The following is a 12,062-nucleotide window of genomic DNA, read 5'->3' on the forward strand; positions in this document are numbered from 1 at the left end:
AGGATCTCGCTAATATGGAGAGGCGACGGGCTAGAAGAGTTCCTGTCTTGGAGCGCCCCCTACCCAATGGAGGACCGCGGTCGGTTTTGAGGGAGGGTCCTTTTACCTCCCAAAAATCTGTCTCCCCAGGGCTCTTTGAAAAACCTTCCTCAGACTCCTCGTGAAGCCCAAGATCGTCAAAAAGAGAATCAAGACGTTCATCCCGCGTCTGACCGATATGTCAAAACTAAGCGTAACTGGCAGAAACCCGGAGGTATTGACAACAGGTTTTGTAGAAGGTTCAAGGGCCAGATTAGGGCCAGATCTTGATGCCCAACATTATGGGAGCAGCAACAACAGAAAAACAAAGCACATGCTACCCAGTGGCTTCCGTTAAGTTCCTGGTCCCCAATGCCAAGGAGCTGGAAGTGCCGCTTATGTGCGAGAAATTTTACTGTGCTGAGATCGCTCACAGTGTTTACTCCAAGAACCGCAAGGCCATCATGGAAAGAGCTGCCCAGCTGGCCAGCAGAGTCACCAACCCCAATGCCAGGCTGCGCAGCGAAGAAAATGAGTAGACAACTTCTGTGCATGTTTTGTGTTTAAAGAAAATTGTAAAAACTGCGAAAAAGAGAAGCAAAAACAATAACAAAAACCTTTTTGTTTGTTGGCTTGTTTTTAATAGAAAGACCATAATAAAAAAGATAAATGGCCGGGCGTGATGGCTCAAGCCTGTAATCCCAGCACTTTGGGAGGTCGAGGCGGGTGGATCACCAGGTCAAGAGATCGAGACCATCCTGGCCAACATGGTGAAACCCCGTCTCTACTAAAAACACAAAAACTAGCTGGGTGTGGTGGCATGTGCCTGTAGTCCTAGCTACTTGGGAGGCTGAGGCAGGAGAATTGCTTGAACCTGGGAGGTGGAGGTTGCAGTGAGCCGAGATTGTGCCACTGCACTCCAGCCTGGCGCCTGGCAACAGAGTGAGACTCTGTCTCAAATAAATAAATAAATAAATAAAATAAAAAGTAAAAAAGATAAATGTTGCAGCAAATGTGGAGAAATGGGAACCCTTATATATTGGTGGTAGAATTGTAAAATGGTGTAGCCAGGTTGGAAAACAGTTTGACAACTTTTTAAATTATTTATTTATTTATTGAGACTTAGTTTCGCTCTTGTTGCCCAGGCTAGTGCAATGGCATGATCTCGGCTCACCGCACCCTCCGCTTCCCAGGTTCAAGAAATTCTCCTGCCTCAGCCTCCCGAGTAGCTGGAATTACAGGCATGCAGCACCGCACCCAGCTAATTTTGTATTTTTAGTAGAGATGGGATTTCACCATGTTGGCCAGGCTGGTCTCAAACTCCTGACCTCAGGTGATCCACCCACCTCGATCTCCCAAAGTGCTGGGATTACAGGCATGAGCCATAGCACCCAGCCTGGCAATTTTTTAAAATGTTAAACATAAATATACTGGGTGCGGTGGCTCACACCTGTAATCCCAGCACTTTGGGAGGGTGAGATGGGTGGATCACCTAAGGTCGGGTGTTCGAAACCAGCCAGACCAACATGGTGAAATCTCGTCTCCACTAAAAATACAAAAATTAGCCCAGGTGTGGTGGCACACATCTGTAGTCCCAGCTACTTGGGTGGCTGAGGTATGACAATAGCCTGAACCCAGGAGGTGAAGGTTGCAGTGAGCTGTTTTCATGCCACTGCACTCTAGCCTGGGTGACAGTACAGCCTTGTCTCAAAAAAAAAAAAAAAAAAAAAGTCATCAAATTGTACACTCTAAAAAGGTGAATTATGTGATATGCAAAATGTGCCCCAATAAAGTTGTTTTAAATGTGAAATCTATTACTCAGAGTTCTCCAGAGAAACAAAACCAATAGGGGGTGTGTGTGTGTGTGTGTGTGTGTGTGTGTGTGTATTTATTTATTATAAGCAATCGGCTCATATTATTATGGAGGCTGAGAAGTCCCAAGATCTGCAATTAGCAAGCTGGAGATTTAGGAGAACGGATGTGTACCTCTAGACTGAAAGCCAGCCAGCTCAAGGTCCAAGGAGAGTCAGTGTTTCAGTCTGAGTCAGAAGGCCAGGAAAGACTGCCTCAGCTTAGGCAGTTAGGCAGGAGGAGATGCTCTTACTCAGCCTTTTTGTTTTATTCATGTCTTCAATGATTGGATGAGGTTCACCCATGTTACAAGGGCAATCTGCTTTACTCAATCTACTACTAATTCAAATGTTATTTAATTACTTCTCAATCTAATTCAGTTGTTAATCTCATCTAGAAACACCCTCACGGACACACCCAGAATAATTTTTTTGTTTGTTTTTCTTTAGACAGAGTCTCATTGTGTCACCCAGGCTGGAGTACAGTGAGGCCATCATAGCTCAATGTAGCCTTAAACTCCTGGGCTCTAGGAATCCTCCCAACTCAATCTTCTGAGTAGCTGGGACTACAGGTGTGCGCCACCATACTCAGCTATTTTTGTTGTTGTTATTAATTTCTTTTTTTTTTTTTTTTTTGAGATGGAGTTTCACTGTTGTTACCCAGACTGGAGTGCAATGGCACGATCTTGGCTCACCGCAGCCTCCGCCTTCTGGGTTCAAGCAATTCTCCTGCCTCAACCTCCCAAGTAGCTGGGATTACAGGTGTGCGCCACCATGCCCAGCTAATTTTTGTATTTTTAGTAGAGACGGGGTTTCACCTCGTTGACCAGGATGGTCTCGATCTCTTGACCTCATGATCCACCCGCCTCGGCCTCCCAAAGTGCTGGGATTATAGGCATGAGCCACCGCGCCTGGCCTGTTGTTATTAATTTCTTGTAGAGACTAGATCTTCCTATGATGCCCAGACTGGTCTCAAACTCCTAGCTTCAAGCAGTCCTCCCACCTCGGCCTCCCAAGGTGCTGGGATTACAAGTGCAAGCTACTGTGCCTGACCTCCAGATTAATGTTCGCCAGATGTCTGGGCCCTCCATGGCTCTGCCAGGTTGACACAGAAAATTAACCATTACAACAAGTCCACCCCTAGTCAACTTGGCACCCATATACATCTCCTTAAACCATATTTAATTTCCAAATAAAGAAAATAATAGGTTATAATTCTACCTAATATAATACAATTATTCTGTGTATAACCAAAAAACACACTAATGGCCTGGGCATAGTGGCTCGTGCCTATAATCCCAGCACTTTGGGAGGCTGAGGTGAGTGGATCACGAGGTCAGGAGATTGAGACCATCCTGGCCAACATGGTGAAAACCCGTCTCTACTAAAAATACAAAAATACAAAAATAAGCTGGGCATGGTGGTGCACACCGGTAGTTCCAGCTACTCAGGAGGCTGAGGCAGAAGAATCGCTTGTACCTGGGAGGCAGAGGTTGCAGTGAGCTGAGATTGTGCCACTGCACTCCAGCCTGGCGACAGAGCAAGACTGCGTCTCAAAAAAATAATAAATAAGGCCGGGTGTCGTGGCTCACACCTGTAATCCAAGCACTTTGGAGGCCAAGGCAGGCAGATCACCTGAGGTTGGGAGTTCAAGACCAGCCTGACCAACATGGTGAAACCCCGTCTTTAAAAAAATAAAAAAGTAATAATAATAAATAACAAAAAGAGATAAGAAAACAAAGATATTCGCTTGATATATATACACATAAATATATTAATAAAACGAGAAAATGCTCATGACAATCATAGTACTAGGTTCTGTGGTCACAGCTGATATTAATAACTACCTTTTTCTACTACCATCCTGTATTCCCTCTGCCTTCAGCAAGCACTTTAACAGGTGTTTCCCTGTGTCTTTATCTGGTGGAGTGATCCAAAGTTTCATTCTTGAAGGATCCGGGCTTTAGTAGTCTGGATTGGTTTGTTGTAGTTTTCCATTGACTTTAATCATAGGTCACAGTAATACTAAGATGACTTAAGGAATCTCCTGTATTTTTGACATACTCATACTTACCTCCATGGTGAAGTAATATTCCAATTTTTCTTTTTCTCTTTCTTTCTTTCTTTTTTTTGAATCGAAGTCTCACTCTGTTGGCCAGCTGGAGTGCAATGGCACAATCTCAGCTCACTGCAACCTGAGTCTCCTGGGTTCAAGCGATTCTTTTGCTTCAGCCTCCCAAGTAGCTGGGATTACAGGCGTGCACCACCATGCCTGGTTATTTTTTGTAATTTATTTATTTATTTTTGTTGGTGTGTGTGTGTGTGTGTGTGTGTTTGAGACAGAATCTCAGTCTGTCGCCCAGGCTGGAGTTCAGTGGCACAATCTCAGTGGCTCACTACAACTTCTGCCCGTTGGGTTCAAGCGATTCTCCTGCCTCAGCCTCCGGAGTACCTGGGACTACAGGCACGTGCCTCCATTCCTAGCTAATTTTTGTTTGTTTTGTTTTTGTTTTTGAAACAGAGTTTTGCTCTTGTTGGCCAGGCTGGAGTGCAGTGGCACAATCTCGGCTCACCGCAACCTCTGCCTCCTGGGTTCAAATGATTCTCCTGCCTCAGCCTCCTGAGTAGCTGGGATTACAGGCATGTGCAACCATGCCTGGCTAATTTTGTATTTTTTAGTGAGATGGGGTTTCGGCTGGGCACTGTGGCTCACGCCTGTAATCCTAGCACTTTGGGAGGCTGAAGCAGGTGGATTACCTGAGGTCAGGAGTTCAAGAACAGCCTGGTCAACTTAATGAAACCCCATCTCTACTAAAAATACAAAAAATTAGCCAGGTGCAGTGGCATGTGTCTGTAATCCCGCTACTCAGGAGGCTGAGGCAGGAGAATTGCCTGAATCTGGGAGGTGGAGGTGGAGGTTGCGGTGAGCCAAGATCGTGCCACTGCACTTCGGCCTGCACTACAGAGGGAGACTTTGTTTAAAAAAAAAAAAAAAAAAGTAGAGATGAGGTTTCTCCATGTTGGTCAGGCTGGTCTCAAACTCCTGACCTCAGGTGATCCACCCACCTCAGCCTCCCAAAGTGCTGGGATTATAGGTGTGAAGCACTGCGCCTGGTCTCATAATTTTTGTATTTTTAGTAGAGACGGGGTTTCACCATTGAGCTCAGATGATCTGCCAGCCTTGGCCTCCCAAAGTGCTGGGATTACAGCCGTGAGCCACCGCACCAGGCCTCCAATTTTTTATTGGTAGTTAGGATTGATCGCCCCAGCCAGCACAGTAACTCCTTTCTTTGCCTGCTGACTCAGAGCCATGAGGATTCCAGAGTGGCCAGGCTTTGGTCTATTCTAGTTCAATGGAATCATTGTGTCTCCTGGTGGAAGCATTCTTTTCGTTGGAGCTTAGACCTTTAGACTAGCAGAGTGTTAGATATAGTAGATTCCAAGTTTCTCTTCAAAGAATCAGTCTGTCAGTACGTTCAGCTCTCTTATTCCTTAAGTCTCTGTTTTAAAGTTTAACATCCGTGTAGTTTCAATAAACAACCCTTTCCGCTAGTTCTAATCAGTAGTTCACCTCTGTTCCCCCAGTCCCCTGCTCCGTCCTGACTCATCCTGGTCATCTGCTCTGGTCACCTGTCCAGTCACCTGCTTTGGCCCCTGGCTACCTGCTCTGACCTGCCCGTTACTGTTTTTTCCTCCAAACTACCCACCCCGCCATTCCTGCTCGTACCCCTGCTCCCTTTAAAATAGCCGATCAGGCCGGGCGCGGTGGCTCAGGCCTGTAATCCTAGCACTTTGGGAGGCCGAGGTGGGTGAATCACCTGAGGTCAGCAGTTCAAGACCAGCCTGGCCATCATGGTGAAACCCCATCTTTAAAAAAAAAGAAAAAGCCAATCAGAATTAGACTAGACTGTTCTGTCTAACCCTAGCCAATAGGGGAATGACACAGCAGGAGGAGGCCTAAGTGCCCCTTGTGCAGGCGTGTGTTCACCATTGTTTCATCTGTGAGCCACATCCTTTTATAGAAGTAAATTGTCTTGCAGAGGAAATTTATATTTGAGTGCTACTTTTTCTTTTTTGTCTTTTTTTAAAACTTTTTTTGTTTGTTTGTTTTTCAAGTGTTACTTTTTTGCAGCATCGAAAATTTTACTTATAACAAGAGCATGAGATTGGGGCAAAAGGAAACAAAAATGTTGCTAGTGGGTCTCCGTTGTGCATTGTGCCATTCCCATTTCCATCCTTTAATTTCCAGAGCTATCAATCCTGGCTGTGGAAGAAACAGCCCAATATGTTGGTCACTGATTCAGAGCATAGATTAGTCTTCTAGAGATCCATGCTGCAGTCTTGCAAGATGTTGTCACCTAGCTGATACCATAAATGTGTCTTCAAAAGGCCATTCCAGGGCCAGGTACTGTGGCTCATGCCTGTAATCCCAACACTTTGGGAGGCCGAAGCACAAGGTCAAGAGATCAAAACCATCCTGGCCAACATGGTGAAACCCCGTCTCTACTAAAAGTACAAAAATTAGCTGGGCATAGTGGTACGTGCCTGTAGTCCCAGCTACTCAGGAAGCTGAGGCAGGAGAATCACTTGAACCCTCAAGGTAAAGGTTGCAGTGAGCCAAATGAGCAGAGATGATGCCATTGCACTCGAGCCTGGACAACAAGAGCAAAACTGTCTCAAAAAAAAAAAAAAAAACAAACTGTGAATCAATAAAAGACATACAACCTAACATAAAAACTGGCAAGAAACTTTATTAGATACACTACACAAGAGGATGTTCAAATGGCAAATAAACATGAGAATGAGCAAATCCAGATTTGTGTTCTCTATACGCAATGCTTCTGCCAAAACTACCATCCATGGATTTACAGGATGTTTCATTCACCTTCATAGTATTCCACACAGCATTGCTCCTGATCAAGGAATTCATTTAACAGCAAATGAAGTGTGACAGTGGGCCCATGCTTATGAAATTCACTGGTCTGACCATGCTCTCCACCAACGTGGTGGGCCTCCCAAAGTGCTGGTATTATAGGAGTGAGGCACCGTGCCTGGCCTGTAGTAGTTCATTTTATACAGTATTCCAGATATAAGACTTTTATTAGTATATGTGTTTCAAATTTCTTTTCCCAGTCTATGACTTATCATATCACTTTATTTTCTTTTTCAAAAATTTAATTCACAGCCGGGTGCAGTGGCTCACACCTGTAATCCCAGCTCTTTGGAAGGCTGAAGCAGGCGGATCACCTGAAGTCAGGAGTTCAAGACCAGCCTGACCAATATGGTGAAACTCCATCTTAAAAAAACAAAAAAAAAAAACCCAAAAATTTAATTCACATACTATAATATTCAACAGGCACCTGGCCTATTACAAAGTTTTTCTACTAGAGATCTAAAAATATTTTGTTAGAATGATCCTTATGTACTTTATATTTTTATTCAAATGTAAATGGTATCTTTTCAAAGTTCTGTTTGTTGCTGACATATGAAAACAAAATTGGCCAGGTGCAGTGGCACAGGCCTGTAATCTCAGCACTTTGGGAGGCCAAGGCAGGCAGATCATCTGAGGTCAGGAGTTTGAGACCAGCCTGACCAACATAGTGAAACTCTGTCTCTAATAAAAATACAAAAATTAGCCGAGCATGGTAGCTGGTGCCTGTAATCCCATCTACTCAGGAGGCTGAGGCAGGAGAATCGCTTGAACCCGGGAGACAGAGATTGCAGTGAGCCGAGATGGCACCATTACACTCTAGCCTGAGCAACAAAGCGAGACTCTGTCTCAAAAAAAAAGAAAAAAATAATGATAAAATTGAAACCAGCCAATGAATCTGCTTACCTAAATGTGTTTCTGCAGAAATTTTTATTTTATTTTTTGAGATGGAGTCTCATTCTTCACCCAGGCTGGAGTGCAGTGGCACAATTTCTGCTCACTGCAACCTCCACCTCTTTGGTTCAAGCAATTCCCCTGCCTCAGCCTCTGGAGTAGCTGAGATTACAGGTGCATGCCACAACGCCAGGCTAATTTTTTAATATTTATAGTAAAGACAGGATTTCATCATGTCGGTCATCTTGGTCTCAAACTCCTGACCTCAGGTGATCAGCCTGCTTCGGCCTCCCAAAGTGTTGGGATTACAGGCGTGAGCCACCATGCCTGGTCAGAAAATGTTCTTTCTTTATTTTATTGCTTTGAAATAAAGTCTCCCCCATCACCCAGGCTGGAGTGTAGTGGCATGATCATAGCTCACTATAACATCTAACTTCTGGGCTCAAGATATCCTCCAGGTTCAGCCTCCTAAGTAGATAGGACTACAGACTTGAACCTAATTTTTTTTGTAATTGGCTAATTAGAAGAAAAAAAGGCTTTTGTAGAGACAAGGTCTCACTATGTTGCCCAGGCTGGGCACTCTTGGCCTCAAGCGATCCTTCTGCCTAGGCTCCCAAGGTGCTGGGATTACATGTATGAGCCACTGTGCCCATCCCTCTTTCTTATAATGTCTTTATTGGATTTAATATCAAGGTTATGTTTGTCTAATAAAATGAATTGGAGACAGTAGCCTTTATTTCTTTTCTTTCTTCTTTTTTGTTTATGAGACAGAGTCTCATTCTGTCACCCAGGCTGGAGTGCAATGGCACAATCATGGCTGACTGCAGCCTCAGCCTCCCCTACTCAGGTAATCCTCCCACCTCAAGCCTCCCAAGTATCTGGGACTACAAGTGCATGCCACCTTGCCTGATTAGTTGTTTGTATTGTTTTGTAGAGATGAGGTTTTACCATGTCGCCCAGACTGGTCTCAAACTCCTGGGCTCAAGTGATCCACCTGCTTCAGCCTCCCAAAGAGTTGGGATTACAGGCATGAGCCACTGGGCCAGCCCCTTATTTCTATAATTTGAAAGCATTTGCGTCCAACTGGCATTATTTCTTCCTTAAATGTTTGGTAGAATTAACTGGTGCCACATCTGGGCCTGGGATTTGATTTGTGTGAATTAAAAAAATAACAGTTGTATTGAAACGTAATTCACATACCAAGCAATTCACCCATTTAAAATGTACAATTCTTGCTCGGTGCAGCGGCTCATGCCTGTAATCCCAGCACTTTGAAAGGATGAGGCAGGAGGATCACAAGTCAGGAGTTCAAGACTAGCCTGACCAACATGGTGAAACCTTGTCTTTACTAAAAAAAATACAAAAATTATCTGGGCATGGTGACATGCGCCTGTAATCCCAGCTACTCAGGAGGCTGAGGCAGGAGAACTGCTTGAATCCCGGAGGCAGAGGTTGAAGTGAGCTGAGATCACACTACTGCACTCCAGCCTGGGTGAAAGAGTGAGACTCTGTTTCAAAAAAAAAAAAAAAGAATAAAATGTACAATTCTTGAACTTGTTTCAGAGGCATTAAAAAATGTACAATTTAATGATTTTTAGTTATTCACAGACTTGTGCAACCATCACCACAACCAAATTTACAACATTCAGAACATTTTCAAATTTAGAATATAAAGAAACCTCAGCCATTAGCAGTCACTCCCCTTCTGAGGGAATTTTTTTATTTTGAGATGGAGTCTCGCTTTGTCATCCAGGCTGGAGTGCAGTGGCACAATCTTGGCTAACTGCAACCTCTGCCTCCAGAGTTCAAGCGATTCTCTTGCCTCAGCCTCCCGAGTAGCTGGGATTACAGGCTTGTGCCACCATGCCCGGTTAATTTTGTATTTTTAGTAGAGAAAGGGTTTCACCATGTTGGCCAGGCTGGTCTCAAACTTCTGACCTCAACTGATCCACCTGCTTCGGCCTCTCAATGTGCTGGGATTACAGGCGTGAGCCACTGTACCTGGCTTATTAAATCTATAATTAAAAATATTTCTGGCTGGACATGGTGAACAGAGCAAGACTCCATCTCAGAAAAGAAAAAAAAGTTATAGATTTAATTAAGCATTTTCTCAGCCGGGCATGGTGGCTCACGCCTGTAATCCAAGCACTTTGGAGGCCAACGAGGGCGGATCACCTAAGGCTGGGAGTTCAAGATTTAATTAAGCATTTTCTCCTTCCTTCATGTTCAAACCCAAGTACCCACACTTCAGGATTAGCTCTTCCCTGAGAGTTCTGCTCCACAGAATCAATGCCACCAAACAATGAGATGCTTTTTGAGGGACACAGAAAGGACATAAGAGGGCAGGGCACTGAATCCCAGCTCTATAGAATCCTAAGCTTTAGCACTAAGTCAAGCCTTTGATCAAGGTTAAATTCTTAATTTCTATCTTCATCTGCAAAGCGGGGAGAGTAATCCTTTCTGTATTTTTCATGACTGGGGCCACCCAAATGAGAGAATGTGTGTAAAATCACCTTGAAAATTGTTTTTTGTTTTTGTTTTTGAGACAGTCTTACTCTTTCACCCAGGATGGAGTGCAGTGGCACCATCTTGGCTCACTGTAACCTCCATCTCCTAGTTCAAGCAATTCTCCTGCCTCAGTCTCCCGAGTAGCTGGGACTACAGGTATGCGCCACCACACCCAGCTAATTTTCGTATTTATTAGTAGACATGAGAATTCACCATATTTGCCAGGCTGGTCTCAAACTCTTTACCTCAGGTGATCCACCCGCCTTGGCCTCCCCAAATGCTGGGATTACACACATGAGCCACTGCCCCTGGCCGAATCTTGAAAATTGTAAGCCTAGGCCACAGGAGGAAACCCTGCCTCTACAAAAAGTACAAAAAAATTATCCAGGCATAGGGGTATGCATCTGTAGTCCCAGCTCCTTGGGAGGCTGAGGTGGGAGGATCACCTGCGCCTGGGAGTTCAAGGCTGCAGTGAACCATGATAGCGTGACTGCACTCTGAACTGGGTGATAGAGTGAGACCCTGTCTTTAAAAGGGCCAGGTACGGTGGCTCACACCTTTAATCCCAGCATTTTGGGAGGTGGAGGCAGGCGGATCACAAGGTCAGGAGTTCAAGACTAGCCTGGCCAATGTGGTGAAATCCTGTCTCTACTAAAAATACAAAAATCAGTTGGGCATGGTGGCATATGCCTGTAATCCAGCTACTCAGGAGACTGAAGCAGGAGAATCAGTTGAACCAGGGAGGCAGAGGTTGCAGTGAGCCAAGATAGCACCATTGTACTCCAGCCTGGGTGACAGAGACTGCATCTCAAAAAAAAAAAAAAGAAAGAAAGAAAAAGCCTGGGCACAGTGGCTCATGCCTGTAATCTCAGCACTTTGGGAGGCCAAATCGGGCAGATCACGAGGTCAGAAGTTCGAGACCAGCCTGGCCAACGTAGTGAAACACCATCTCTAATAAAAACACAAAAATTCTCTATAAAACACACACACACACACTAGCTGGGCATGGTGGCACATGCTTGTAGTCCCAGCTACTCAGGAGGCTGAGGCAGGAGAATCACTTGAACCCAGGAGGTAGAGGTTGCAGTGAGCCAATATCATGCCACTGCACTCCAGTTTGGGCAACAGAGTGAGAATTTGTCTCAAAAAATAAAAAAATAAAAGAAAATAATGAAAGGCTGGATGAGGTGGCTCATGCCTGTAATCCTAGCACTTGGAGAGGCTGAGGCAGGTGGATCACTTGAGGTCAAGAATTTGAGACCAGCCTGGCCAACGTGATGAAACCCTGTCTCTACTAAAAATACAAAAATTATCTGGGTGTGGTGGCAGTAATCCCAGCTACTTGGGAGGCTGAGGCAGGAGAATTGCTTGAACTCAGGAGGCAAAGCTGGTTGCAGTGAGCTGAGATTGCACCACTGCACTGCTGCCTGAGTGACAGAGCAAGAATGCGTCTCAAAAAAAAAAAAAAAAAAAAAGGGAAGGAAGGAGGGAGAGAGAGAGAGAGAAAGAAAGAAGAAAGAAAGAAAAAGAAAATTGTAAAGTAGTGCTCACTTGGGCAGCACATATTCTAAAACTGGATTGATACAGAGATGATTAGCATGGTCCGTTCACAACGAAGACATGATTTAAAAACTCTAAAGTATTATTAGGTATGATTATTAAGATATTATTATTGAAGGGCTGGCAATTCAGCAGAGGAAAATAAATATAGAAATAACAGACATCATTACTAAAGATACACAAGCACGTACAACCATAACTACATTTTTGAGCACTTACTATGTGCCAAGCACTGTATTAAGTGCTGAATATGGATCACCCCTCACCGGTTTTTGCAATAACCCTGTGGAGTGCTGCTATTA

The 12,062-nt window shown here is 44.5% G+C and overlaps 1 non-coding gene and 1 pseudogene across 1 annotated transcript; both read left to right on the forward strand.

Moving 5' to 3' along the window:
- The first annotated feature begins 14 nt into the window (after window positions 1-14).
- LOC103795230 (large ribosomal subunit protein eL32 pseudogene) lies at window positions 15-688 on the forward strand (annotated as a pseudogene).
- Window positions 689-11,743: 11,055 nt separating this feature from the next.
- Window positions 11,744-11,847, forward strand: LOC118144638 (U6 spliceosomal RNA). Its single transcript, XR_004729397.1, has one exon. It is a non-coding gene; the product is annotated as a U6 spliceosomal RNA (small nuclear RNA).
- Window positions 11,848-12,062: the final 215 nt, after the last annotated feature.

Source organism: Callithrix jacchus, chromosome 9 (assembly GCF_049354715.1).
Source record: "Callithrix jacchus isolate 240 chromosome 9, calJac240_pri, whole genome shotgun sequence".
In the NCBI taxonomy this organism is placed as follows: Eukaryota; Metazoa; Chordata; class Mammalia; order Primates; family Cebidae; genus Callithrix; species Callithrix jacchus.